Source organism: Musa acuminata, chromosome BXJ3-8 (genome assembly GCF_036884655.1).
Source record: "Musa acuminata AAA Group cultivar baxijiao chromosome BXJ3-8, Cavendish_Baxijiao_AAA, whole genome shotgun sequence".
NCBI classification, from domain to species: domain Eukaryota; kingdom Viridiplantae; phylum Streptophyta; class Magnoliopsida; order Zingiberales; family Musaceae; genus Musa; species Musa acuminata.
Genome location: NC_088356.1, coordinates 29719871 through 29743854, shown reverse-complemented (window position 1 = coordinate 29743854; position 23984 = coordinate 29719871). Strand labels below are relative to the sequence as shown.

General features: G+C 49.7%; 40 non-coding genes across 40 annotated transcripts; all 40 read right to left on the bottom strand.

Annotated features, from left to right (window-relative positions):
* Positions 1 to 9570: 9570 nt before the first annotated feature.
* On the bottom strand, positions 9571 to 9689 carry LOC135648106 (5S ribosomal RNA). Its single transcript, XR_010500796.1, has one exon. It is a non-coding gene; the product is annotated as a 5S ribosomal RNA (ribosomal RNA).
* Positions 9690 to 9932: 243 nt separating this feature from the next.
* LOC135647037 (5S ribosomal RNA) lies at positions 9933 to 10051 on the bottom strand. Its single transcript, XR_010499782.1, has one exon. It is a non-coding gene; the product is annotated as a 5S ribosomal RNA (ribosomal RNA).
* A 308-nt stretch (positions 10052 to 10359) lies between these two features.
* On the bottom strand, positions 10360 to 10478 carry LOC135647280 (5S ribosomal RNA). The gene has a single exon (XR_010500021.1). It is a non-coding gene; the product is annotated as a 5S ribosomal RNA (ribosomal RNA).
* Positions 10479 to 10721: 243 nt separating this feature from the next.
* On the bottom strand, positions 10722 to 10840 carry LOC135648105 (5S ribosomal RNA). The gene has a single exon (XR_010500795.1). It is a non-coding gene; the product is annotated as a 5S ribosomal RNA (ribosomal RNA).
* A 243-nt stretch (positions 10841 to 11083) lies between these two features.
* Positions 11084 to 11202, bottom strand: LOC135647036 (5S ribosomal RNA). Its single transcript, XR_010499781.1, has one exon. It is a non-coding gene; the product is annotated as a 5S ribosomal RNA (ribosomal RNA).
* Positions 11203 to 11510: 308 nt separating this feature from the next.
* LOC135647279 (5S ribosomal RNA) lies at positions 11511 to 11629 on the bottom strand. The gene has a single exon (XR_010500020.1). It is a non-coding gene; the product is annotated as a 5S ribosomal RNA (ribosomal RNA).
* A 243-nt stretch (positions 11630 to 11872) lies between these two features.
* LOC135647541 (5S ribosomal RNA) lies at positions 11873 to 11990 on the bottom strand. Its single transcript, XR_010500278.1, has one exon. It is a non-coding gene; the product is annotated as a 5S ribosomal RNA (ribosomal RNA).
* Positions 11991 to 12233: 243 nt separating this feature from the next.
* LOC135646339 (5S ribosomal RNA) lies at positions 12234 to 12352 on the bottom strand. The gene has a single exon (XR_010499094.1). It is a non-coding gene; the product is annotated as a 5S ribosomal RNA (ribosomal RNA).
* A 221-nt stretch (positions 12353 to 12573) lies between these two features.
* Positions 12574 to 12692, bottom strand: LOC135648104 (5S ribosomal RNA). The gene has a single exon (XR_010500794.1). It is a non-coding gene; the product is annotated as a 5S ribosomal RNA (ribosomal RNA).
* Positions 12693 to 12935: 243 nt separating this feature from the next.
* On the bottom strand, positions 12936 to 13054 carry LOC135647035 (5S ribosomal RNA). The gene has a single exon (XR_010499780.1). It is a non-coding gene; the product is annotated as a 5S ribosomal RNA (ribosomal RNA).
* Positions 13055 to 13297: 243 nt separating this feature from the next.
* Positions 13298 to 13416, bottom strand: LOC135647034 (5S ribosomal RNA). The gene has a single exon (XR_010499779.1). It is a non-coding gene; the product is annotated as a 5S ribosomal RNA (ribosomal RNA).
* Positions 13417 to 13659: 243 nt separating this feature from the next.
* LOC135646338 (5S ribosomal RNA) lies at positions 13660 to 13778 on the bottom strand. The gene has a single exon (XR_010499093.1). It is a non-coding gene; the product is annotated as a 5S ribosomal RNA (ribosomal RNA).
* A 243-nt stretch (positions 13779 to 14021) lies between these two features.
* LOC135648102 (5S ribosomal RNA) lies at positions 14022 to 14140 on the bottom strand. Its single transcript, XR_010500792.1, has one exon. It is a non-coding gene; the product is annotated as a 5S ribosomal RNA (ribosomal RNA).
* Positions 14141 to 14383: 243 nt separating this feature from the next.
* LOC135647414 (5S ribosomal RNA) lies at positions 14384 to 14502 on the bottom strand. Its single transcript, XR_010500153.1, has one exon. It is a non-coding gene; the product is annotated as a 5S ribosomal RNA (ribosomal RNA).
* Positions 14503 to 14745: 243 nt separating this feature from the next.
* On the bottom strand, positions 14746 to 14864 carry LOC135647033 (5S ribosomal RNA). The gene has a single exon (XR_010499778.1). It is a non-coding gene; the product is annotated as a 5S ribosomal RNA (ribosomal RNA).
* Positions 14865 to 15107: 243 nt separating this feature from the next.
* Positions 15108 to 15226, bottom strand: LOC135646336 (5S ribosomal RNA). The gene has a single exon (XR_010499091.1). It is a non-coding gene; the product is annotated as a 5S ribosomal RNA (ribosomal RNA).
* Positions 15227 to 15469: 243 nt separating this feature from the next.
* Positions 15470 to 15588, bottom strand: LOC135647189 (5S ribosomal RNA). Its single transcript, XR_010499930.1, has one exon. It is a non-coding gene; the product is annotated as a 5S ribosomal RNA (ribosomal RNA).
* A 243-nt stretch (positions 15589 to 15831) lies between these two features.
* Positions 15832 to 15950, bottom strand: LOC135647032 (5S ribosomal RNA). Its single transcript, XR_010499777.1, has one exon. It is a non-coding gene; the product is annotated as a 5S ribosomal RNA (ribosomal RNA).
* A 308-nt stretch (positions 15951 to 16258) lies between these two features.
* On the bottom strand, positions 16259 to 16377 carry LOC135646335 (5S ribosomal RNA). The gene has a single exon (XR_010499090.1). It is a non-coding gene; the product is annotated as a 5S ribosomal RNA (ribosomal RNA).
* A 243-nt stretch (positions 16378 to 16620) lies between these two features.
* On the bottom strand, positions 16621 to 16739 carry LOC135648101 (5S ribosomal RNA). The gene has a single exon (XR_010500791.1). It is a non-coding gene; the product is annotated as a 5S ribosomal RNA (ribosomal RNA).
* Positions 16740 to 16965: 226 nt separating this feature from the next.
* LOC135647708 (5S ribosomal RNA) lies at positions 16966 to 17084 on the bottom strand. Its single transcript, XR_010500439.1, has one exon. It is a non-coding gene; the product is annotated as a 5S ribosomal RNA (ribosomal RNA).
* Positions 17085 to 17327: 243 nt separating this feature from the next.
* Positions 17328 to 17446, bottom strand: LOC135648100 (5S ribosomal RNA). The gene has a single exon (XR_010500790.1). It is a non-coding gene; the product is annotated as a 5S ribosomal RNA (ribosomal RNA).
* A 226-nt stretch (positions 17447 to 17672) lies between these two features.
* LOC135647744 (5S ribosomal RNA) lies at positions 17673 to 17791 on the bottom strand. Its single transcript, XR_010500472.1, has one exon. It is a non-coding gene; the product is annotated as a 5S ribosomal RNA (ribosomal RNA).
* A 243-nt stretch (positions 17792 to 18034) lies between these two features.
* On the bottom strand, positions 18035 to 18153 carry LOC135648099 (5S ribosomal RNA). Its single transcript, XR_010500789.1, has one exon. It is a non-coding gene; the product is annotated as a 5S ribosomal RNA (ribosomal RNA).
* Positions 18154 to 18379: 226 nt separating this feature from the next.
* On the bottom strand, positions 18380 to 18498 carry LOC135647707 (5S ribosomal RNA). Its single transcript, XR_010500438.1, has one exon. It is a non-coding gene; the product is annotated as a 5S ribosomal RNA (ribosomal RNA).
* A 243-nt stretch (positions 18499 to 18741) lies between these two features.
* Positions 18742 to 18860, bottom strand: LOC135647030 (5S ribosomal RNA). The gene has a single exon (XR_010499776.1). It is a non-coding gene; the product is annotated as a 5S ribosomal RNA (ribosomal RNA).
* A 243-nt stretch (positions 18861 to 19103) lies between these two features.
* LOC135647378 (5S ribosomal RNA) lies at positions 19104 to 19222 on the bottom strand. The gene has a single exon (XR_010500117.1). It is a non-coding gene; the product is annotated as a 5S ribosomal RNA (ribosomal RNA).
* Positions 19223 to 19465: 243 nt separating this feature from the next.
* Positions 19466 to 19584, bottom strand: LOC135648098 (5S ribosomal RNA). The gene has a single exon (XR_010500788.1). It is a non-coding gene; the product is annotated as a 5S ribosomal RNA (ribosomal RNA).
* Positions 19585 to 19827: 243 nt separating this feature from the next.
* On the bottom strand, positions 19828 to 19946 carry LOC135647028 (5S ribosomal RNA). The gene has a single exon (XR_010499774.1). It is a non-coding gene; the product is annotated as a 5S ribosomal RNA (ribosomal RNA).
* A 308-nt stretch (positions 19947 to 20254) lies between these two features.
* On the bottom strand, positions 20255 to 20373 carry LOC135647278 (5S ribosomal RNA). Its single transcript, XR_010500019.1, has one exon. It is a non-coding gene; the product is annotated as a 5S ribosomal RNA (ribosomal RNA).
* Positions 20374 to 20616: 243 nt separating this feature from the next.
* On the bottom strand, positions 20617 to 20734 carry LOC135647540 (5S ribosomal RNA). Its single transcript, XR_010500277.1, has one exon. It is a non-coding gene; the product is annotated as a 5S ribosomal RNA (ribosomal RNA).
* Positions 20735 to 20977: 243 nt separating this feature from the next.
* LOC135646334 (5S ribosomal RNA) lies at positions 20978 to 21096 on the bottom strand. Its single transcript, XR_010499089.1, has one exon. It is a non-coding gene; the product is annotated as a 5S ribosomal RNA (ribosomal RNA).
* A 221-nt stretch (positions 21097 to 21317) lies between these two features.
* LOC135648097 (5S ribosomal RNA) lies at positions 21318 to 21436 on the bottom strand. Its single transcript, XR_010500787.1, has one exon. It is a non-coding gene; the product is annotated as a 5S ribosomal RNA (ribosomal RNA).
* Positions 21437 to 21679: 243 nt separating this feature from the next.
* On the bottom strand, positions 21680 to 21798 carry LOC135647027 (5S ribosomal RNA). The gene has a single exon (XR_010499773.1). It is a non-coding gene; the product is annotated as a 5S ribosomal RNA (ribosomal RNA).
* Positions 21799 to 22041: 243 nt separating this feature from the next.
* Positions 22042 to 22160, bottom strand: LOC135647026 (5S ribosomal RNA). Its single transcript, XR_010499772.1, has one exon. It is a non-coding gene; the product is annotated as a 5S ribosomal RNA (ribosomal RNA).
* Positions 22161 to 22403: 243 nt separating this feature from the next.
* LOC135646333 (5S ribosomal RNA) lies at positions 22404 to 22522 on the bottom strand. Its single transcript, XR_010499088.1, has one exon. It is a non-coding gene; the product is annotated as a 5S ribosomal RNA (ribosomal RNA).
* A 243-nt stretch (positions 22523 to 22765) lies between these two features.
* Positions 22766 to 22884, bottom strand: LOC135647102 (5S ribosomal RNA). The gene has a single exon (XR_010499845.1). It is a non-coding gene; the product is annotated as a 5S ribosomal RNA (ribosomal RNA).
* Positions 22885 to 23127: 243 nt separating this feature from the next.
* LOC135647281 (5S ribosomal RNA) lies at positions 23128 to 23246 on the bottom strand. The gene has a single exon (XR_010500022.1). It is a non-coding gene; the product is annotated as a 5S ribosomal RNA (ribosomal RNA).
* A 243-nt stretch (positions 23247 to 23489) lies between these two features.
* LOC135647295 (5S ribosomal RNA) lies at positions 23490 to 23608 on the bottom strand. Its single transcript, XR_010500036.1, has one exon. It is a non-coding gene; the product is annotated as a 5S ribosomal RNA (ribosomal RNA).
* A 243-nt stretch (positions 23609 to 23851) lies between these two features.
* On the bottom strand, positions 23852 to 23970 carry LOC135646332 (5S ribosomal RNA). The gene has a single exon (XR_010499087.1). It is a non-coding gene; the product is annotated as a 5S ribosomal RNA (ribosomal RNA).
* Positions 23971 to 23984: the final 14 nt, after the last annotated feature.

The window sequence follows — 23984 nt, the reverse complement described above, 5'->3', positions numbered from 1 at the left end:
GGCAGCTCGTGGGTGATCAGGGAAAGAAAGAAAGAAAGAAGAAGAAGAAGAAGAAGAAGAAGAAGAAGAGAAAGAAAATTGGGGCTTTTAGGGTTCTTGCTTTAATCTTGTCATTTCGGGTCAAAATTTGCAAAGGCAAGTGTTCTAACCCCATCCTACATAAGTATTTGACTCTGTTTTTATGTTGATTCAAAATAAATTGGAAGATTTCTATTTAGAGACTGATATATCTCTCTTTGGACTTAAACCATGGATTCTGAAAGTCTTTCGGTGAACTGACCCCTAAGCACTGTTTCGGCTATAAGTTTTAATATAGAATGAGAATTCAGGCAGGAGCTATTTTGTTTGAAATTAGACTCGTATGTGTTTCTTTTGACACCGATTTTGTAGATTTTGGACACCGAATACTTACCCAAAAATTTGTTTCAAAAGAGCCTATAGACGCTGTAAAACAGAGTTCAGATTTCTGACCTTTCGATACTAAAACGCCTATAACTTCCTGTTGAAAATTCTGATTTGTATCAAACTGATTTTATTTGAAAGTAGACTTGAAATTCTCTCTTTTGACATATAGTTTGAAAATTTTGGAGTTAAATTGCCCACCCTATCGTCTGTTGATTCCGACCCTATAAATTCTGTAACACAGTGATTGTGATTTTGACCTTGTGTTACCAAATCAGAGGTAACTCAGTGTTGGGAGCCCTGTTTCATATGAAATCTGTTCCATCTTAATATAGATTGATATATGATTCGACCATAGCCTTATTATGGGTATTGGAGCATAATTGTTACTCTAAAATATTTGTTTGATGTGCCACTGGAATTCTGTCCGAAATCGAGCTTTGGTCGATTTCGCGTATTTGGTTCCATTCCTTTGGATATCTGAATTTGTCTAACCTTCTTATTGGAATTGAGCTGATTATGATTGCTTGGAATCCCTGTATACTCTTGCTTTCAATTCTTTCCTAAAATGAATACTTTTGTGAGAGATTTGTTCCTTGCATCATTGTTTTGAAAAGGCACATGTACGTTTGGTTGTTCCGCGTGTGCTTCCGTTATATGCTGCTTATTGTTGAAACTGCCTTCTTGTACTCTGGTGTGTGGGATATTGTGAACCTTTGCCAGAAATGGTAAAGGGAGTTGTGAACCTTTGCCAGAAATGGTAAAGGGAGTTGTGAACCTTTGCCAGAAATGGTAAAGGGAGTTGTGAACCTTTGCCAGAAATGGTAAAGGGAGTTATGCATAGAGCCTGCGATGCTCTGCCGGCCCCCTCTGACTTCACCTAGACGTGGGTGGATGGAGCTCCCAGACGTGGGAGACTTTTGTCAGGTGGTCATTCAGAAATGGATGAATCACATTCTGACTGAGATCCCACTACACCCTCTATATGTTTGATATGACATCCAGAGTTTTGGTGAGTTATTTCTGTTCGTGCTCTGGATAAGTATGATATGATTGCAACGTCAAGGACGACGTTTGAGCTTCTGTACGACATATGAGTTTGATATGCTTTGAAATGCTTCATTCACTATTGAGTTTGCTTCGTAATGTTCCATAGATCGTTGATGTGTTCTGGAACATTTTATATGCCATTGATAAGCTCCGATATGTTTCCTTTGTTTCTGATATGCTCCAATTACTCTATGCCCCATCTGTTAGGAACCAAATATGTATGATTAAAAAGGACAATTATGATTCTGCTCCTAATGATATTATGTATACGAAATCGTATATTCTGCTTTTGTGTTTTGATACTGTATCTCTTGGAAATTGTACTATTTTGTTATGGATATGTTAGTCACTTGCTGAGCTCTTTATGCTCACCCCGTTTGTTGAAAAATTTTTCAGGATAGCGTATCGCTTGCTTAAATGTTAAGAATGGGCTGAGGCAGTGGAAAGTTTAGAAGACGTTGGGCAGAACTTTTGTTAGCATATATGTAGTTGTGTATAAGCTACCTTGCATCCAATAAAATGTGACTATGAATCTAAACCTGTGGATTTTGTGTAAGTTAAAGGATCCCTCATGTATAGGGTTTTGGAATGTTAAATTAAATTTGTGTAATGATATGAACTTATGGTAAATCGATGATTGTGGTGACTGCATAGATTTCCCCACTTGTGGACTTATATTGTGGTTTTTATTTTGATGAGTCGGGTTCAGATGGTATAAATTTTCGAGTGATGTGTGCTATGTTTATGAATTGCACAGGGATATGAATTGGTAGATTATAGAAGCGAAATTTTTGATTTGTATGTTTTCTTAGTGACCTCAAATGTGTGTTTGGATCCTGGGTTAGTTGTGACGAAAGATTTTAAATATCATGGATATTTTTAGGGGTGTGACAGAGGTGGTATCAGAGCATGATTTGAGAATCACTAAGAATGTTATGTTTTTTTTTGAGGTTTATTGACTATCATTTAGAGATTGATCAAAGAAAATGTTCTTTTGATGTTTTAGGAAGCAAGGATGACGAGATCATCTGGTTCTCCTGTTGCATCTACTACTGATCAATTGAGTGGTATTATGCGGACTTTGGAGACTATGGCACAAGTGATGCAACAACAACAACAACCTGTCCAACAAGGAAGTAATGATGGAATAGAGACATCAAACCGGACGGGGTTGGGAATTGGACAGTTTAAGAAGCTTAGTCCTCCCAGTTTCAGTGGTGAGTCTGATCCAATGGTGGCGGAACGATGGATGATGCAGATAGAGAAAATATTTGATGCCCTAAGTTACTCTGATGAACGAAAGGTTTTTCTTGCCACCTTTATGCTGGAAGGAGAAGCTGAACACTGGTGGAGAATGATTAAGAGGATGTCTGAAATCAAACATGAGCAAATGACATGGAAGTTATTCCAAGAAAAGTTTTACGACAAATATTTTCCCGATTGTATGAGAGAGCAAAAAGAATTGGAGTTCTTGAACCTTATCCAGGGAAGTATGACGGTTACAAAGTATGAATCTAGATTTACTGAGCTCTCCAGGTTTGCCACACATATGACTGATGATGAATCTAGAAAGGCAAGAAGGTTTGAAAGGGGATTACGGCCAGCAATAAGAAGCCGAATGTCAGCTTTAAAATTATAAACATATGCTGATACGGTAGAAAGAGCTTTGAAAATTGAAAGAGACATGGAGGAAATTCAAGAAATCATTGGCAAGAGCCAAAGGGACAAATTTACTAGCAAAAGCAGGAGAGAAAATAAATATGAAGATAGTAACAAGAGGTTTAAGACATCTGGATTTGAGAAAAGGAAACCATGGGGGAGGACTCAGTTATGTGAAAAATGTGGATCAAATCATGAAACGAGTCGGTGTTTTCGGGTGACTGGAGCATGTTTTAGTTGTGGAAAGCTAGGTCATCAAATAAAAGATTGCCCACTGAACAGGAAAAGAGAGCCACTGTCTCCTAGACCCTCAGCCCATGCTAGAGTGTACGCTATCACGGAACAAGATTCTAAAGCTTCTAAATCTGTGGTGGAAGGTATTCTTCATGTTTCTAAAAGAAATGCAAAAGTTTTGTTTGATCCCGGCTCCAACTTATCATTTGTTTCACAACACTTTGCTTGTCACTTGGATATTCTACCTAAACCCCTGGATTATATGCTATATGTAACAACTGCTGTTGGAGATTCATTGGCAACAAACGTAGTCTACCCATCTTGTTTGATCTCTATTGGAGACCATGAACTCCTTGCTGATTTGATTCTCCTAGAGATCCAGGGTTTTGATATTATACTTGGCATGGATTGGTTATCTTCTCATCACGCTAGTATTGACTGTTACAAAAAAATAATTACCTTCTGCATACCAGATCAGCCTATATTTTTCTTTGAGGGCATTAAGCATGATTTGCCTCCTTGCTTGATATCCGCACTTCAAGCTTATCATCTTATGCAGAAAGGTTGTCTTTGTTATATGGTGTGTGTAAAGGAGCATTCAAATCAGGAAACCCACATAGATGAAATTTCAGTGGTCAAAGAATTCCCTGATGTATTTCCTGATGACTTGCCTGGTTTACCTCTAGATAGAGAGGGTGAATTTGCTATTGATCTAGTCCCCAGTACAACCCCAATATCTAAGCCTCCCTACAGAATGGCACCACTTGAGTTAGAAGAATTAAAGAAGCAAATACAAGAATTATTAGATAAGGGTTTCATACGACCCAGTGTATCCCCATGGGGTGCTCCGGTACTATTAGTGAAGAAGAAGGATGGAACATTGAGGCTTTGTATTGATTATAGACAGTTGAATCAGGTGACCATCAAAAACAAATATCCCATACCTAGAATTGATGATTTGTTTGATCAACTGCAGGGTGCACAAGTATTCTCTAAGATTGACCTGAGGTCAGGTTACTATCAGTTGAGGATCAAAGAGGAGGATATTTCAAAAACAGCCTTCAGAACTCGATATGGTCATTATGAATTCTTGGTGATGCCTTTTGGTTTGACTAATGCCCCTGCAGCTTTTATGGAACTAATGAATAGGACATTTCAACAGCTCTTGGATATCTGTGTAATTGTATTTATTGATGACATATTGGTGTATTCAAGGAGTAATCAGGAGCATGAGGAACACTTGAGGAAGGTATTGTCCATACTAAGAGAAAAGAAGTTGTATGCAAAGTTCAGCAAATGTGAATTTTGGTTGAATGAAGTTGCCTTCTTAGGCCATGTGATTTCAGGAAAGGGTATATCTGTTGATCCAAGGAAAATAGAAGCTGTAGTTGAATGGGAAGTACCAACAAATGTGACAGAAGTTAGGAGCTTCTTGGGCATGGCAGGTTATTACAGGAGATTTGTGGAGGGATTTTCTCGAATTGCTCAACCTCTCACCAAACTCACTAAGAAGAATATGAAATTTGTATGGGGTGATGATTGTGAGCAAAGTTTTCAAGAGTTAAAAAGAAGATTGACTAGTGCCCCTATTCTCACTATTCCAAGGGGTAATGATGAGTTTGTAGTTTATACTGATGCTTCAAGTAAGGGCCTAGGATGTGTTTTGATGCAGGAAGGGAGAGTAATTGCGTATGCTTCTAGGCAACTTAAAGGTTATGAACTGAATTACCCAACTCATGATTTGGAATTGGCAGCAATTATTTTTGCTTTAAAGATTTGGAGACATTATTTGTATGGTCGGCAGTTTGAAATCTTTACTGATCACAAGAGTTTAAAATATATTTTCACTCAGAAAGAGTTAAACATGAGGCAGCGAAGATGGATTGAACTTCTGAAGGATTATGATTGTACCATCCGTTATCACCCGGGCAAAGCCAATGTTGTAGCTGATGCACTTAGTAGGAAATCTACAAGTTTTATGGCTAGTCTGGTCGTGAAGCAATGGAAGCTAATAGAAGAAAATTTTGATTTGAAAGCTTTGAGGAAAGAGCAAGACTCGATGATTCTGATGGCCTCCATTCAAGTGCAGTCTGATCTTATGCAACAAATTAAGGAAGGACAATTACGAGATCCACATTTAATCTACTTGAGGAGTGAAGTAGAAAAGGGATTGAAGCCACAATTTCAAATTTCAAAGGATGGCCTATTGAGATTTGGGGAGAGAGTATGTGTACCAAATGAACTAGTTATCAAGAATCAAATCCTAACTGAAAGTCATACTTCAAAGTACACCCTACACCCTGGGAGCACTAAGATGTATAGAGATCTTCGAAGTCATTATTGGTGGAAAGGCATGAAGAAAGAAATGGCAATGTATGTTTCTAAATGTTTGACTTGTCAGCAAATCAAAGTAGAACACCAAAGACCTGGAGGGTTGTTGCAACCTTTAGTTATTCCTGAATGGAAATGGGAATGTATTACTATGGATTTTGTTTCAGGACTACCCAGAACCTCGAGGAAGCATGATGCTATTTGGGTTATCATTGATAGGTTAACAAAATCTGCGCATTTCCTACCGATTAATATGACTTATTCACTTGATAGACTTGCAGATTTATATGTTAATGAAGTAGTAAGACTTCATGGTATTCCAAAGGAGATTATCTCTGATAGAGACTCCAGATTTCTCTCTAGATTCTGGAGAAAATTGCAGGAGTCGATGGGCACTAAAGTCAAGTTTAGTACTGCATATCATCCTCAGACTGATGGTCAGTCAGAAAGAACAATTCAAACACTTGAGGATTTGCTTAGAGCCTATGTTATGGATTGGAAAGGTGAATGGGATAAGGATATTTCACTTGTTGAGTTCACGTATAATAATAGTTATCATTCAAGTATTCAGATGGCTCCTTATGAAGCTCTATATGGGCGAAAGTGCGTAACACCTGTATGTTGGGAGGAAGTTGGAGACAGAAAGCTATTAGCACCGGACAAGGTACAAGAAACTACCGAGAAAATTCAAGTAATAAGGAAAAGGTTAAAAACTGCTCAGAGTCGTCAAAAGAGTTATGCTGACAATAGAAGACGAGATATTGAGTTTGAAATCGGAGATTTTGTATTCTTAAAAGTCTCCCCTTCCAAAGGCATTATGAGGTTTGGGAAGAAAGGAAAATTAAGCCCAAGATTTATTGGACCTTTTGAGGTTCTTGAGAGGGTTGGTTCTGTCGCTTACAGGATTGCCTTGCCACCAGCATTGAGCCATGTCCATGATATATTTCATGTCTCGATGATTAGAAAGTATATGTATGACCCTTCTCACATCATTAAGTATGAGCTGGTGGAGTTCGATAAAGATCTATCCTATGTGGAAGAGCCTATTCAGATTATTGATAAGAAAGAAAAAGTCCTAAGGAATCGGGTCATCCCACTGGTTCAAGTAAATTGGAGACATCATTCTGGAGAAGAGACAACTTGGGAGCTAGAAGAGGAAATGAAAAAGGTGTATCCTCGTCTTTTCATCGAATAGAGGTACGATAAATTTAGAGGACTAAATTTTTCTTTTAAGGGGGGGAGAGTGTAACACCCCTCATTTCCGAATTTTCGTATAATATTTCTGGTGATAATGTAAGCATCTATTTTTAATTGACACAAGAAATAGAGTATGAATCAGAGGTAACTTATTTTTAAGATTTGGGAGATCTGTTCAAAAAAAAATCTGAGGATCTATATGTAAACCCTAAGGACCTAATCGTGAATATGATAAAAACAAGGACTAAACTGCAAAATGCACCAAATGACAAATTCCACCGCTTAAGCCTCTCTGCCTTCGTTGTTAAGGAAGCAGAGGAGGCAGCTCGTGGGTGATCAGGGAAAGAAAGAAAGAAAGAAGAAGAAGAAGAAGAAGAAGAAGAAGAGAAAGAAAATTGGGGCTTTTAGGGTTCTTGCTTTAATCTTGTCATTTCGGGTCAAAATTTGCAAAGGCAAGTGTTCTAACCCCATCCTACATAAGTATTTGACTCTGTTTTTATGTTGATTCAAAATAAATTGGAAGATTTCTATTTAGAGACTGATATATCTCTCTTTGGACTTAAACCATGGATTCTGAAAGTCTTTCGGTGAACTGACCCCTAAGCACTGTTTCGGCTATAAGTTTTAATATAGAATGAGAATTCAGGCAGGAGCTATTTTGTTTGAAATTAGACTCGTATGTGTTTCTTTTGACACCGATTTTGTAGATTTTGGACACCGAATACTTACCCAAAAATTTGTTTCAAAAGAGCCTATAGACGCTGTAAAACAGAGTTCAGATTTCTGACCTTTCGATACTAAAACGCCTATAACTTCCTGTTGAAAATTCTGATTTGTATCGAACTGATTTTATTTGAAAGTAGACTTGAAATTCTCTCTTTTGACATATAGTTTGAAAATTTTGGAGTTAAATTGCCCACCCTATCGTCTGTTGATTCCGACCCTATAAATTCTGTAACACAGTGATTGTGATTTTGACCTTGTGTTACCAAATCAGAGGTAACTCAGTGTTGGGAGCCCTGTTTCATATGAAATCTGTTCCATCTTAATATAGATTGATATATGATTCGACCATAGCCTTATTATGGGTATTGGAGCATAATTGTTACTCTAAAATATTTGTTTGATGTGCCACTGGAATTCTGTCCGAAATCGAGCTTTGGTCGATTTCGCGTATTTGGTTCCATTCCTTTGGATATCTGAATTTGTCTAACCTTCTTATTGGAATTGAGCTGATTATGATTGCTTGGAATCCCTGTACACTCTTGCTTTCAATTCTTTCCTAAAATGAATACTTTTGTGAGAGATTTGTTCCTTGCATCATTGTTTTGAAAAGGCACATGTACGTTTGGTTGTTCCGCGTGTGCTTCCGTTATATGCTGCTTATTGTTGAAACTGCCTTCTTGTACTCTGGTGTGTGGGATATTGTGAACCTTTGCCAGAAATGGTAAAGGGAGTTGTGAACCTTTGCCAGAAATGGTAAAGGGAGTTGTGAACCTTTGCCAGAAATGGTAAAGGGAGTTGTGAACCTTTGCCAGAAATGGTAAAGGGAGTTATGCATAGAGCCTGCGATGCTCTGCCGGCCCCCTCTGACTTCACCTAGACGTGGGTGGATGGAGCTCCCAGACGTGGGAGACTTTTGTCAGGTGGTCATTCAGAAATGGATGAATCACATTCTGACTGAGATCCCACTACACCCTCTATATGTTTGATATGACATCCAGAGTTTTGGTGAGTTATTTCTGTTCGTGCTCTGGATAAGTATGATATGATTGCAACGTCAAGGACGACGTTTGAGCTTCTGTACGACATATGAGTTTGATATGCTTTGAAATGCTTCATTCACTATTGAGTTTGCTTCGTAATGTTCCATAGATCGTTGATGTGTTCTGGAACATTTTATATGCCATTGATAAGCTCCGATATGTTTCCTTTGTTTCTGATATGCTCCAATTACTCTATGCCCCATCTGTCAGGAACCAAATATGTATGATTAAAAAGGACAATTATGATTCTGCTCCTAATGATATTATGTATACGAAATCGTATATTCTGCTTTTGTGTTTTGATACTGTATCTCTTGGAAATTGTACTATTTTGTTATGGATATGTTAGTCACTTGCTGAGCTCTTTATGCTCACCCCGTTTGTTGAAAAATTTTTCAGGATAGCGTATCGCTTGCTTAAATGTTAAGAATGGGCTGAGGCAGTGGAAAGTTTAGAAGACGTTGGGCAGAACTTTTGTTAGCATATATGTAGTTGTGTATAAGCTACCTTGCATCCAATAAAATGTGACTATGAATCTAAACCTGTGGATTTTGTGTAAGTTAAAGGATCCCTCATGTATAGGGTTTTGGAATGTTAAATTAAATTTGTGTAATGATATGAACTTATGGTAAATCGATGATTGTGGTGACTGCATAGATTTCCCCACTTGTGGACTTATATTGTGGTTTTTATTTTGATGAGTCGGGTTCAGATGGTATAAATTTTCGAGTGATGTGTGCTATGTTTATGAATTGCACAGGGATATGAATTGGTAGATTATAGAAGCGAAATTTTTGATTTGTATGTTTTCTTAGTGACCTCAAATGTGTGTTTGGATCCTGGGTTAGTTGTGACGAAAGATTTTAAATATCATGGATATTTTTAGGGGTGTGACAGACGGGAGAGGTTTTGGTCGCTCGGGGCGCAAAAAGGAGTGCAACACGAGTACTTCCCAGGGGGTCACCCATCCTAGTACTACTCTCGCCCAAGCACGCTTAACTTCGGAGTTCTGATGGGATCCGGTGCTTTAGTGCTGGTATGATCGCACTCGCTTTGTTTGCGTCGTCCCTCGCCTTTGTGCACGTCGCGGACGGCGTACGGAGCCTCTAAATCTCTCGAACGATCTCGGAATCGCCATTGTCGGAACTCGGAATCGCTATTGCGACCCCATTCCGGAAATCTCGCTCCTTGCCCCACGAGACTGACTGCGTAGCGGTCACGGCAAATTCCGAGGCCCAAAACCATCGCCTCGGAGGTCGACGGGAGGGGTTTTGGTCGCTCGGGGCGCAAAAAGGAGTGCAAGACGAGTACTTCCCAGGGGGTCACCCATCCTAGTACTACTCTCGCCCAAGCACGCTTAACTTCGGAGTTCTGATGGGATCCGGTGCTTTAGTGCTGGTATGATCGCACTCGCTTAGTTTGCGTCGTCCCTCGCCTTTGTGCACGTCGCGGACGGCGTACGGAGCCTCTAAACCTGTCGAACGATCTCGGAATCGCCATTGTCGGATCTCGGAATCGCCATTACCGGACACGGCAAGCGCGCGCCGAAACCATCGTGACTTTGTCGAACGAACTCGGAATCGCTATTGCGACCCCATTCCGGAAACCTCTCTCCGAGCCCCACGAGACTGACTGCGTAGCGGTCACGGCAAATTCCGAGGCCCAAAACCATCGCCTCGGAGGTCGACGGGAGAGGTTTTGGTCGCTCGGGGCGCAAAAAGGAGTGCAACACTAGGACTTCCCAGGGGGTCACCCATCCTAGTACTACTCTCGCCCAAGCACGCTTAACTTCGGAGTTCTGATGGGATCCGGTGCTTTAGGGCTGGTATGATCGCACTCGCTTTGTTTGCGTCATCCCTCGCCTTTGTGCACGTCGCGGACGGCGTACGGAGCCTCTAAATCTCTCGAACGATCTCGGAATCGCCATTGTCGGAACTCGGAATCGCTATTGCGACCCCATTCCGGAAATCTCGCTCCTTGCCCCACGAGACTGACTGCGTAGCGGTCACGGCAAATTCCGAGGCCCAAAACCATCGCCTCGGAGGTCGACGGGAGAGGTTTTGGTCGCTCGGGGCGCAAAAAGGAGTGCAACACGAGTACTTCCCAGGGGGTCACCCATCCTAGTACTACTCTCGCCCAAGCACGCTTAACTTCGGAGTTCTGATGGGATCCGGTGCTTTAGTGCTGGTATGATCGCACTCGCTTTGTTTGCGTCGTCCCTCGCCTTTGTGCACGTCGCGGACGGCGTACGGAGCCTCTAAATCTCTCGAACGATCTCGGAATCGCCATTGTCGGAACTCGGAATCGCTATTGCGACCCCATTCCGGAAATCTCGCTCCTTGCCCCACGAGACTGACTGCGTAGCGGTCACGGCAAATTCCGAGGCCCAAAACCATCGCCTCGGAGGTCGACGGGAGGGGTTTTGGTCGCTCGGGGCGCAAAAAGGAGTGCAAGACGAGTACTTCCCAGGGGGTCACCCATCCTAGTACTACTCTCGCCCAAGCACGCTTAACTTCGGAGTTCTGATGGGATCCGGTGCTTTAGTGCTGGTATGATCGCACTCGCTTAGTTTGCGTCGTCCCTCGCCTTTGTGCACGTCGCGGACGGCGTACGGAGCCTCTAAACCTGTCGAACGATCTCGGAATCGCCATTGTCGGATCTCGGAATCGCCATTACCGGACACGGCAAGCGCGCGCCGAAACCATCGTGACTTTGTCGAACGAACTCGGAATCGCTATTGCGACCCCATTCCGGAAACCTCTCTCCGAGCCCCACGAGACTGACTGCGTAGCGGTCACGGCAAATTCCGAGGCCCAAAACCATCGCCTCGGAGGTCGACGGGAGAGGTTTTGGTCGCTCGGGGCGCAAAAAGGAGTGCAACACTAGGACTTCCCAGGGGGTCACCCATCCTAGTACTACTCTCGCCCAAGCACGCTTAACTTCGGAGTTCTGATGGGATCCGGTGCTTTAGGGCTGGTATGATCGCACTCGCTTTGTTTGCGTCATCCATCGCCTTTGTGCACGTCGCGGACGGCGTACGGAGCCTCTAAATCTCTCGAACGATCTCGGAATCGCCATTGTCGGAACTCGGAATCGCTATTGCGACCCCATTCCGGAAATCTCGCTCCTTGCCCCACGAGACTGACTGCGTAGCGGTCACGGCAAATTCCGAGGCCCAAAACCATCGCCTCGGAGGTCGACGGGAGAGGTTTTGGTCGCTCGGGGCGCAAAAAGGAGTGCAAGACGAGTACTTCCCAGGGGGTCACCCATCCAAGTACTACTCCGCCCAAGCACGCTTAACTTCGGAGTTCTGATGGGATCCGGTGCTTTAGTGCTGGTATGATCGCACTCGCTTTGTTTGCGTCGTCCCTCGCCTTTGTGCACGTCGCGGACGGCGTACGGAGCCTCTAAATCTCTCGAACGATCTCGGAATCGCCATTGTCGGAACTCGGAATCGCTATTGCGACCCCATTCCGGAAATCTCGCTCCTTGCCCCACGAGACTGACTGCGTAGCGGTCACGGCAAATTCCGAGGCCCAAAACCATCGCCTCGGAGGTCGACGGGAGAGGTTTTGGTCGCTCGGGGCGCAAAAAGGAGTGCAACACGAGGACTTCCCAGGGGGTCACCCATCCTAGTACTACTCTCGCCCAAGCACGCTTAACTTTGGAGTTCTGATGGGATCCGGTGCTTTAGTGCTGGTATGATCGCACTCGCTTTGTTTGCGTCGTCCCTCGCCTTTGTGCACGTCGCGGACGGCGTACGGAGCCTCTAAATCTCTCGAACGATCTCGGAATCGCCATTGCGACCCCATTCCGGAAATCTCGCTCCTTGCCCCACGAGACTGACTGCGTAGCGGTCACGGCAAATTCCGAGGCCCAAAACCATCGCCTCGGAGGTCGACGGGAGAGGTTTTGGTCGCTCGGGGCGCAAAAAGGAGTGCAACACGAGTACTTCCCAGGGGGTCACCCATCCTAGTACTACTCTCGCCCAAGCACGCTTAACTTCGGAGTTCTGATGGGATCCGGTGCTTTAGTGCTGGTATGATCGCACTCGCTTTGTTTGCGTCGTCCCTCGCCTTTGTGCACGTCGCGGACGGCGTACGGAGCCTCTAAATCTCTCGAACGATCTCGGAATCGCCATTGTCGGAACTCGGAATCGCTATTGCGACCCCATTCCGGAAATCTCGCTCCTTGCCCCACGAGACTGACTGCGTAGCGGTCACGGCAAATTCCGAGGCCCAAAACCATCGCCTCGGAGGTCGACGGGAGGGGTTTTGGTCGCTCGGGGCGCAAAAAGGAGTGCAAGACGAGTACTTCCCAGGGGGTCACCCATCCTAGTACTACTCTCGCCCAAGCACGCTTAACTTCGGAGTTCTGATGGGATCCGGTGCTTTAGTGCTGGTATGATCGCACTCGCTGTGTTTGCGTCGTCCCTCGCCTTTGTGCACGTCGCGGACGGCGTACGGAGCCTCTAAATCTCTCGAACGATCTCGGAATCGCCATTGTCGGAACTCGGAATCGCTATTGCGACCCCATTCCGGAAATCTCGCTCCTTGCCCCACGAGACTGACTGCGTAGCGGTCACGGCAAATTCCGAGGCCCAAAACCATCGCCTCGGAGGTCGACGGGAGGGGTTTTGGTCGCTCGGGGCGCAAAAAGGAGTGCAAGACGAGTACTTCCCAGGGGGTCACCCATCCTAGTACTACTCTCGCCCAAGCACGCTTAACTTCGGAGTTCTGATGGGATCCGGTGCTTTAGTGCTGGTATGATCGCACTCGCTTTGTTTGCGTCGTCCCTCGCCTTTGTGCACGTCGCGGACGGCGTACGGAGCCTCTAAATCTCTCGAACGATCTCGGAATCGCCATTGTCGGAACTCGGAATCGCTATTGCGACCCCATTCCGGAAATCTCGCTCCTTGCCCCACGAGACTGACTGCGTAGCGGTCACGGCAAATTCCGAGGCCCAAAACCATCGCCTCGGAGGTCGACGGGAGAGGTTTTGGTCGCTCGGGGCGCAAAAAGGAGTGCAACACGAGGACTTCCCAGGGGGTCACCCATCCTAGTACTACTCTCGCCCAAGCACGCTTAACTTTGGAGTTCTGATGGGATCCGGTGCTTTAGTGCTGGTATGATCGCACTCGCTTTGTTTGCGTCGTCCCTCGCCTTTGTGCACGTCGCGGACGGCGTACGGAGCCTCTAAATCTCTCGAACGATCTCGGAATCGCCTTTGTCGGAACTCGGAATCGCTATTGCGACCCCATTCCGGAAATCTCGCTCCTTGCCCCACGAGACTGACTGCGTAGCGGTCACGGCAAATTCCGAGGCCCAAAACCATCGCCTCGGAGGTCGACGGGAGAGGTTTTGGTCGCTCGGGGCGCAAAAAGGAGTGCAACACGAGTACTTCCCAGGGGGTCACCCATCCTAGTACTACTCTCGCCCAAGCACGCTTAACTTCGGAGTTCTGATGGGATCCGGTGCTTTAGTGCTGGTATGATCGCACTCGCTTTGTTTGCGTCGTCCCTCGCCTTTGTGCACGTCGCGGACGGCGTACGGAGCCTCTAAATCTCTCGAACGATCTCGGAATCGCCATTGTCGGAACTCGGAATCGCTATTGCGACCCCATTCCGGAAATCTCGCTCCTTGCCCCACGAGACTGACTGCGTAGCGGTCACGGCAAATTCCGAGGCCCAAAACCATCGCCTCGGAGGTCGACGGGAGGGGTTTTGGTCGCTCGGGGCGCAAAAAGGAGTGCAAGACGAGTACTTCCCAGGGGGTTACCCATCCTAGTACTACTCTCGCCCAAGCACGCTTAACTTCGGAGTTCTGATGGGATCTGGTGCTTTAGTGCTGGTATGATCGCACTCGCTTTGTTTGCGTCGTCCCTCGCCTTTGTGCACGTCACGGACGGCGTACGGAGCCTCTAAATCTCTCGAACGATCTCGGAATCGCCATTGTCGGAACTCGGAATCGCTATTGCGACCCCATTCCAGAAATCTCGCTCCTTGCCCCACGAGACTGACTGCGTAGCGGTCACGGCAAATTCCGAGGCCCAAAACCATCGCCTCGGAGGTCGACGGGAGGGGTTTTGGTCGCTCGGGGCGCAAAAAGGAGTGCAAGACGAGTACTTCCCAGGGGGTCACCCATCCTAGTACTACTCTCGCCCAAGCACGCTTAACTTCGGAGTTCTGATGGGATCCGGTGCTTTAGTGCTGGTATGATCGCACTCGCTTTGTTTGCGTCGTCCCTCGCCTTTGTGCACGTCGCGGACGGCGTACGGAGCCTCTAAATCTCTCGAACGATCTCAGAATCGCCATTGTCGGAACTCGGAATCGCTATTGCGACCCCATTCCGGAAATCTCGCTCCTTGCCCCACGAGACTGACTGCGTAGCGGTCACGGCAAATTCCGAGGCCCAAAACCATCGCCTCGGAGGTCGACGGGAGAGGTTTTGGTCGCTCGGGGCGCAAAAAGGAGTGCAACACGAGGACTTCCCAGGGGGTCACCCATCCTAGTACTACTCTCGCCCAAGCACGCTTAACTTTGGAGTTCTGATGGGATCCGGTGCTTTAGTGCTGGTATGATCGCACTCGCTTTGTTTGCGTCGTCCCTCGCCTTTGTGCACGTCGCGGACGGCGTACGGAGCCTCTAAATCTCTCGAACGATCTCGGAATCGCCTTTGTCGGAACTCGGAATCGCTATTGCGACCCCATTCCGGAAATCTCGCTCCTTGCCCCACGAGACTGACTGCGTAGCGGTCACGGCAAATTCCGAGGCCCAAAACCATCGCCTCGGAGGTCGACGGGAGAGGTTTTGGTCGCTCGGGGCGCAAAAAGGAGTGCAACACGAGTACTTCCCAGGGGGTCACCCATCTTAGTACTACTCTAGCCCAAGCACGCTTAACTTCGGAGTTCTGATGGGATCCGGTGCTTTAGTGCTGGTATGATCGCACTCGCTTTGTTTGCGTCGTCCCTCGCCTTTGTGCACGTCGCGGACGGCGTACGGAGCCTCTAAATCTCTCGAACGATCTCGGAATCGCCATTGTCGGAACTCGGAATCGCTATTGCGACCCCATTCCGGAAATCTCGCTCCTTGCCCCACGAGACTGACTGCGTAGCGGTCACGGCAAATTCCGAGGCCCAAAACCATCGCCTCGGAGGTCGACGGGAGGGGTTTTGGTCGCTCGGGGCGCAAAAAGGAGTGCAAGACGAGTACTTCCCAGGGGGTCACCCATCCTAGTACTACTCTCGCCCAAGCACGCTTAACTTCGGAGTTCTGATGGGATCCGGTGCTTTAGTGCTGGTATGATCGCACTCGCTTTGTTTGCGTCGTCCCTCGCCTTTGTGCACGTCGCGGACGGCGTACGGAGCCTCTAAACCTGTCGAACGATCTCGGAATCGCCATTGTCGGATCTCGGAATCGCCATTACCGGACACGGCAAGCGCGCGCCGAAACCATCGTGACTTTGTCGAACGAACTCGGAATCGCTATTGCGACCCCATTCCGGAAACCTCTCTCCGAGCCCCACGAGACTGACTGCGTAGCGGTCACGGCAAATTCCGAGGCCCAAAACCATCGCCTCGGAGGTCGACGGGAGAGGTTTTGGTCGCTCGGGGCGCAAAAAGGAGTGCAACACGAGGACTTCCCAGGGGGTCACCCATCCTAGTACTACTCTCGCCCAAGCACGCTTAACTTTGGAGTTCTGATGGGATCCGGTGCTTTAGTGCTGGTATGATCGCACTCGCTTTGTTTGCGTCGTCCCTCGCCTTTGTGCACGTCGCGGACGGCGTACGGAGCCTCTAAATCTCTCGAACGATCTCGGAATCGCCATTGTCGGAACTCGGAATCGCTATTGCGACACCATTCCGGAAATCTCGCTCCTTGCCCCACGAGACTGACTGCGTAGCGGTCACGGCAAATTCCGAGGCCCAAAACCATCGCCTCGGAGGTCGACGGGAGAGGTTTTGGTCGCTCGGGGCGCAAAAAGGAGTGCAACACGAGTACTTCCCAGGGGGTCACCCATCCTAGTACTACTCTCGCCCAAGCACGCTTAACTTCGGAGTTCTGATGGGATCCGGTGCTTTAGTGCTGGTATGATCGCACTCGCTTTGTTTGCGTCGTCCCTCGCCTTTGTGCACGTCGCGGACGGCGTACGGAGCCTCTAAATCTCTCGAACGATCTCGGAATCTCCATTGTCGGAACTCGGAATCGCTATTGCGACCCCATTCCGGAAATCTCGCTCCTTGCCCCACGAGACTGACTGCGTAGCGGTCACGGCAAATTCCGAGGCCCAAAACCATCGCCTCGGAGGTCGACGGGAGGGGTTTTGGTCGCTCGGGGCGCGAGTACTTCCCAGGGGGTCACCCATCCTAGTACTACTCTCGCCCAAGCACGCTTAACTTCGGAGTTCTGATGGGATCCGGTGCTTTAGTGCTGGTATGATCGCACTCGCTTTGTTTGCGTCGTCCCTCGCCTTTGTGCACGTCGCGGACGGCGTACGGAGCCTCTAAATCTCTCGAACGATCTCGGAATCGCCATTGTCGGAACTCGGAATCGCTATTGCGACCCCATTCCGGAAATCTCGCTCCTTGCCCCACGAGACTGACTGCGTAGCGGTCACGGCAAATTCCGAGGCCCAAAACCATCGCCTCGGAGGTCGACGGGAGAGGTTTTGGTCGCTCGGGGCGCAAAAAGGAGTGCAACACGAGTACTTCCCAGGGGGTCACCCATCCTAGTACTACTCTCGCCCAAGCACGCTTAACTTCGGAGTTCTGATGGGATCCGGTGCTTTAGTGCTGGTATGATCGCACTCGCTTTGTTTGCGTCGTCCCTCGCCTTTGTGCACGTCGCGGACGGCGTACGGAGCCTCTAAATCTCTCGAACGATCTCGGAATCTCCATTGTCGGAACTCGGAATCGCTATTGCGACCCCATTCCGGAAATCTCGCTCCTTGCCCCACGAGACTGACTGCGTAGCGGTCACGGCAAATTCCGAGGCCCAAAACCATCGCCTCGGAGGTCGACGGGAGGGGTTTTGGTCGCTCGGGGCGCGAGTACTTCCCAGGGGGTCACCCATCCTAGTACTACTCTCGCCCAAGCACGCTTAACTTTGGAGTTCTGATGGGATCCGGTGCTTTAGTGCTGGTATGATCGCACTCGCTTTGTTTGCGTCGTCCCTCGCCTTTGTGCACGTCGCGGACGGCGTACGGAGCCTCTAAATCTCTCGAACGATCTCGGAATCGCCATTGTCGGAACTCGGAATCGCTATTGCGACCCCATTCCGGAAATCTCGCTCCTTGCCCCACGAGACTGACTGCGTAGCGGTCACGGCAAATTCCGAGGCCCAAAACCATCGCCTCGGAGGTCGACGGGAGAGGTTTTGGTCGCTCGGGGCGCAAAAAGGAGTGCAACACGAGTACTTCCCAGGGGGTCACCCATCCTAGTACTACTCTCGCCCAAGCACGCTTAACTTCGGAGTTCTGATGGGATCCGGTGCTTTAGTGCTGGTATGATCGCACTCGCTTTGTTTGCGTCGTCCCTCGCCTTTGTGCACGTCGCGGACGGCGTACGGAGCCTCTAAATCTCTCGAACGATCTCGGAATCTCCATTGTCGGAACTCGGAATCGCTATTGCGACCCCATTCCGGAAATCTCGCTCCTTGCCCCACGAGACTGACTGCGTAGCGGTCACGGCAAATTCCGAGGCCCAAAACCATCGCCTCGGAGGTCGACGGGAGGGGTTTTGGTCGCTCGGGGCGCGAGTACTTCCCAGGGGGTCACCCATCCTAGTACTACTCTCGCCCAAGCACGCTTAACTTCGGAGTTCTGATGGGATCCGGTGCTTTAGTGCTGGTATGATCGCACTCGCTTTGTTTGCGTCGTCCCTCGCCTTTGTGCACGTCGCGGACGGCGTACGGAGCCTCTAAATCTCTCGAACGATCTCGGAATCGCCATTGTCGGAACTCGGAATCGCTATTGCGACCCCATTCCGGAAATCTCGCTCCTTGCCCCACGAGACTGACTGCGTAGCGGTCACGGCAAATTCCGAGGCCCAAAACCATCGCCTCGGAGGTCGACGGGAGGGGTTTTGGTCGCTCGGGGCGCAAAAAGGAGTGCAAGACGAGTACTTCCCAGGGGGTCACCCATCCTAGTACTACTCTCGCCCAAGCACGCTTAACTTCGGAGTTCTGATGGGATCCGGTGCTTTAGTGCTGGTATGATCGCACTCGCTTTGTTTGCGTCGTCCCTCGCCTTTGTGCACGTCGCGGACGGCGTACGGAGCCTCTAAATCTCTCGAACGATCTCGGAATCGCCATTGTCGGAACTCGGAATCGCTATTGCGACCCCATTCCGGAAATCTCGCTCCTTGCCCCACGAGACTGACTGCGTAGCGGTCACGGCAAATTCCGAGGCCCAAAACCATCGCCTCGGAGGTCGACGGGAGAGGTTTTGGTCGCTCGGGGCGCAAAAAGGAGTGCAACACGAGGACTTCCCAGGGGGTCACCCATCCTAGTACTACTCTCGCCCAAGCACGCTTAACTTTGGAGTTCTGATGGTATCCGGTGCTTTAGTGCTGGTATGATCGCACTCGCTTTGTTTGCGTCGTCCCTCGCCTTTGTGCACGTCGCGGACGGCGTACGGAGCCTCTAAATCTCTCGAACGATCTCGGAATCGCCATTGTCGGAACTCGGAATCGCTATTGCGACCCCATTCCGGAAATCTCGCTCCTTGCCCCACGAGACTGACTGCGTAGCGGTCACGGCAAATTCCGAGGCCCAAAACCATCGCCTCGGAGGTCGACGGGAGAGGTTTTGGTCGCTCGGGGCGCAAAAAGGAGTGCAACACGAGTACTTCCCAGGGGGTCACCCATCCTAGTACTACTCTCGCCCAAGCACGCTTAACTTCGGAGTTCTGATGGGATCCGGTGCTTTAGTGCTGGTATGATCGCACTCGCTTTGTTTGCGTCGTCCCTCGCCTTTGTGCACGTCGCGGACGGCGTACGGAGCCTCTAAATCTCTCGAACGATCTCGGAATCGCCATTGTCGGAACTCGGAATCGCTATTGCGACCCCATTCCGGAAATCTCGCTCCTTGCCCCACGAGACTGACTGCGTAGCGGTCACGGCAAATTCCGAGGCCCAAAACCATCGCCTCGGAGGTCGACGGGAGGGGTTTTGGTCGCTCGGGGCGCAAAAAGGAGTGCAAGACGAGTACTTCCCAGGGGGTCACCCATCCTAGTACTACTCTCGCCCAAGCACGCTTAACTTCGGAGTTCTGATGGGATCCGGTGCTTTAGTGCTGGTATGATCGCACTCGCTTAGTTTGCGTCGTCCCTCGCCTTTGTGCACGTCGCGGACGGCGTACGGAGCCTCTAAACCTGTCGAACGATCTCGGAATCGCCATTGTCGGATCTCGGAATCGCCATTACCGGACACGGCAAGCGCGCGCCGAAACCATCGTGACTTTGTCGAACGAACTCGGAATCGCTATTGCGACCCCATTCCGGAAACCTCTCTCCGAGCCCCACGAGACTGACTGCGTAGCGGTCACGGCAAATTCCGAGGCCCAAAACCATCGCCTCGGAGGTCGACGGGAGAGGTTTTGGTCGCTCGGGGCGCAAAAAGGAGTGCAACACTAGGACTTCCCAGGGGGTCACCCATCCTAGTACTACTCTCGCCCAAGCACGCTTAACTTCGGAGTTCTGATGGGATCCGGTGCTTTAGGGCTGGTATGATCGCACTCGCTTTGTTTGCGTCATCCATCGCCTTTGTGCACGTCGCGGACGGCGTACGGAGCCTCTAAATCTCTCGAACGATCTCGGAATCGCCATTGTCGGAACTCGGAATCGCTATTGCGACCCCATTCCGGAAATCTCGCTCCTTGCCCCACGAGACTGACTGCGTAGCGGTCACGGCAAATTCCGAGGCCCAAAACCATCGCCTCGGAGGTCGACGGGAGAGGTTTTGGTCGCTCGGGGCGCAAAAAGGAGTGCAAGACGAGTACTTCCCAGGGGGTCACCCATCCAAGTACTACTCCGCCCAAGCACGCTTAACTTCGGAGTTCTGATGGGATCCGGTGCTTTAGTGCTGGTATGATCGCACTCGCTTTGTTTGCGTCGTCCCTCGCCTTTGTGCACGTCGCGGACGGCGTACGGAGCCTCTAAATCTCTCGAACGATCTCGGAATCGCCATTGTCGGAACTCGGAATCGCTATTGCGACCCCATTCCGGAAATCTCGCTCCTTGCCCCACGAGACTGACTGCGTAGCGGTCACGGCAAATTCCGAGGCCCAAAACCATCGCCTCGGAGGTCGACGGGAGAGGTTTTGGTCGCTCGGGGCGCAAAAAGGAGTGCAACACGAGGACTTCCCAGGGGGTCACCCATCCTAGTACTACTCTCGCCCAAGCACGCTTAACTTTGGAGTTCTGATGGGATCCGGTGCTTTAGTGCTGGTATGATCGCACTCGCTTTGTTTGCGTCGTCCCTCGCCTTTGTGCACGTCGCGGACGGCGTACGGAGCCTCTAAATCTCTCGAACGATCTCGGAATCGCCATTGCGACCCCATTCCGGAAATCTCGCTCCTTGCCCCACGAGACTGACTGCGTAGCGGTCACGGCAAATTCCGAGGCCCAAAACCATCGCCTCGGAGGTCGACGGGAGAGGTTTTGGTCGCTCGGGGCGCAAAAAGGAGTGCAACACGAGTACTTCCCAGGGGGTCACCCATCCTAGTACTACTCTCGCCCAAGCACGCTTAACTTCGGAGTTCTGATGGGATCCGGTGCTTTAGTGCTGGTATGATCGCACTCGCTTTGTTTGCGTCGTCCCTCGCCTTTGTGCACGTCGCGGACGGCGTACGGAGCCTCTAAATCTCTCGAACGATCTCGGAATCGCCATTGTCGGAACTCGGAATCGCTATTGCGACCCCATTCCGGAAATCTCGCTCCTTGCCCCACGAGACTGACTGCGTAGCGGTCACGGCAAATTCCGAGGCCCAAAACCATCGCCTCGGAGGTCGACGGGAGGGGTTTTGGTCGCTCGGGGCGCAAAAAGGAGTGCAAGACGAGTACTTCCCAGGGGGTCACCCATCCTAGTACTACTCTCGCCCAAGCACGCTTAACTTCGGAGTTCTGATGGGATCCGGTGCTTTAGTGCTGGTATGATCGCACTCGCTTTGTTTGCGTCGTCCCTCGCCTTTGTGCACGTCGCGGACGGCGTACGGAGCCTCTAAATCTCTCGAACGATCTCGGAATCGCCATTGTCGGAACTCGGAATCGCTATTGCGACCCCATTCCGGAAATCTCGCTCCTTGCCCCACGAGACTGACTGCGTAGCGGTCACGGCAAATTCCGAGGCCCAAAACCATCGCCTCGGAGGTCGACGGGAGGGGTTTTGGTCGCTCGGGGCGCAAAAAGGAGTGCAAGACGAGTACTTCCCAGGGGGTCACCCATCCTAGTACTACTCTCGCCCAAGCACGCTTAACTTCGGAGTTCTGATGGGATCCGGTGCTTTAGTGCTGGTATGATCGCACTCGCTTTGTTTGCGTCGTCCCTCGCCTTTGTGCACGTCGCGGACGGCGTACGGAGCCTCTAAATCTCTCGAACGATCTCGGAATCGCCATTGTCGGAACTCGGAATCGCTATTGCGACCCCATTCCGGAAATCTCGCTCCTTGCCCCACGAGACTGACTGCGTAGCGGTCACGGCAAATTCCGAGGCCCAAAACCATCGCCTCGGAGGTCGACGGGAGAGGTTTTGGTCGCTCGGGGCGCAAAAAGGAGTGCAACACGAGGACTTCCCAGGGGGTCACCCATCCTAGTACTACTCTCGCCCAAGCACGCTTAACTTTGGAGTTCTGATGGGATCCGGTGCTTTAGTGCTGGTATGATCGCACTCGCTTTGTTTGCGTCGTCCCTCGCCTTTGTGCACGTCGCGGACGGCGTACGGAGCCTCTAAATCTCTCGAACGATCTCGGAATCGCCTTTGTCGGAACTCGGAATCGCTATTGCGACCCCATTCCGGAAATCTCGCTCCTTGCCCCACGAGACTGACTGCGTAGCGGTCACGGCAAATTCCGAGGCCCAAAACCATCGCCTCGGAGGTCGACGGGAGAGGTTTTGGTCGCTCGGGGCGCAAAAAGGAGTGCAACACGAGTACTTCCCAGGGGGTCACCCATCCTAGTACTACTCTAGCCCAAGCACGCTTAACTTCGGAGTTCTGATGGGATCCGGTGCTTTAGTGCTGGTATGATCGCACTCGCTTTGTTTGCGTCGTCCCTCGCCTTTGTGCACGTCGCGGACGGCGTACGGAGCCTCTAAATCTCTCGAACGATCTCGGAATCGCCATTGTCGGAACTCGGAATCGCTATTGCGACCCCATTCCGGAAATCTCGCTCCTTGCCCCACGAGACTGACTGCGTAGCGGTCACGGCAAATTCCGAGGCCCAAAACCATCGCCTCGGAGGTCGACGGGAGGGGTTTTGGTCGCTCGGGGCGCAAAAAGGAGTGCAAGACGAGTACTTCCCAGGGGGTCACCCATCCTAGTACTACTCTCGCCCAAGCACGCTTAACTTCGGAGTTCTGATGGGATCTGGTGCTTTAGTGCTGGTATGATCGCACTCGCTTTGTTTGCGTCGTCCCTCGCCTTTGTGCACGTCACGGACGGCGTACGGAGCCTCTAAATCTCTCGAACGATCTCGGAATCGCCATTGTCGGAACTCGGAATCGCTATTGCGACCCCATTCCAGAAATCTCGCTCCTTGCCCCACGAGACTGACTGCGTAGCGGTCACGGCAAATTCCGAGGCCCAAAACCATCGCCTCGGAGGTCGACGGGAGGGGTTTTGGTCGCTCGGGGCGCAAAAAGGAGTGCAAGACGAGTACTTCCCAGGGGGTCACCCATCCTAGTACTACTCTCACCCAAGCACGCTTAACTTCGGAGTTCTGATGGGATCCGGTGCTTTAGTGCTGGTATGATCGCACTCGCTTTGTTTGCGTCGTCCCTCGCCTTTGTGCACGTCGCGGACGGCGTACGGAGCCTCTAAATCTCTCGAACGATCTCAGAATCGCCATTGTCGGAACTCGGAATCGCTATTGCGACCCCATTCCGGAAATCTCGCTCCTTGCCCCACGAGACTGACTGCGTAGCGGTCACGGCAAATTCCGAGGCCCAAAACCATCGCCTCGGAGGTCGACGGGAGAGGTTTTGGTCGCTCGGGGCGCAAAAAGGAGTGCAACACGAGGACTTCCCAGGGGGTCACCCATCCTAGTACTACTCTCGCCCAAGCACGCTTAACTTTGGAGTTCTGATGGGATCCGGTGCTTTAGTGCTGGTATGATCGCACTCGCTTTGTTTGCGTC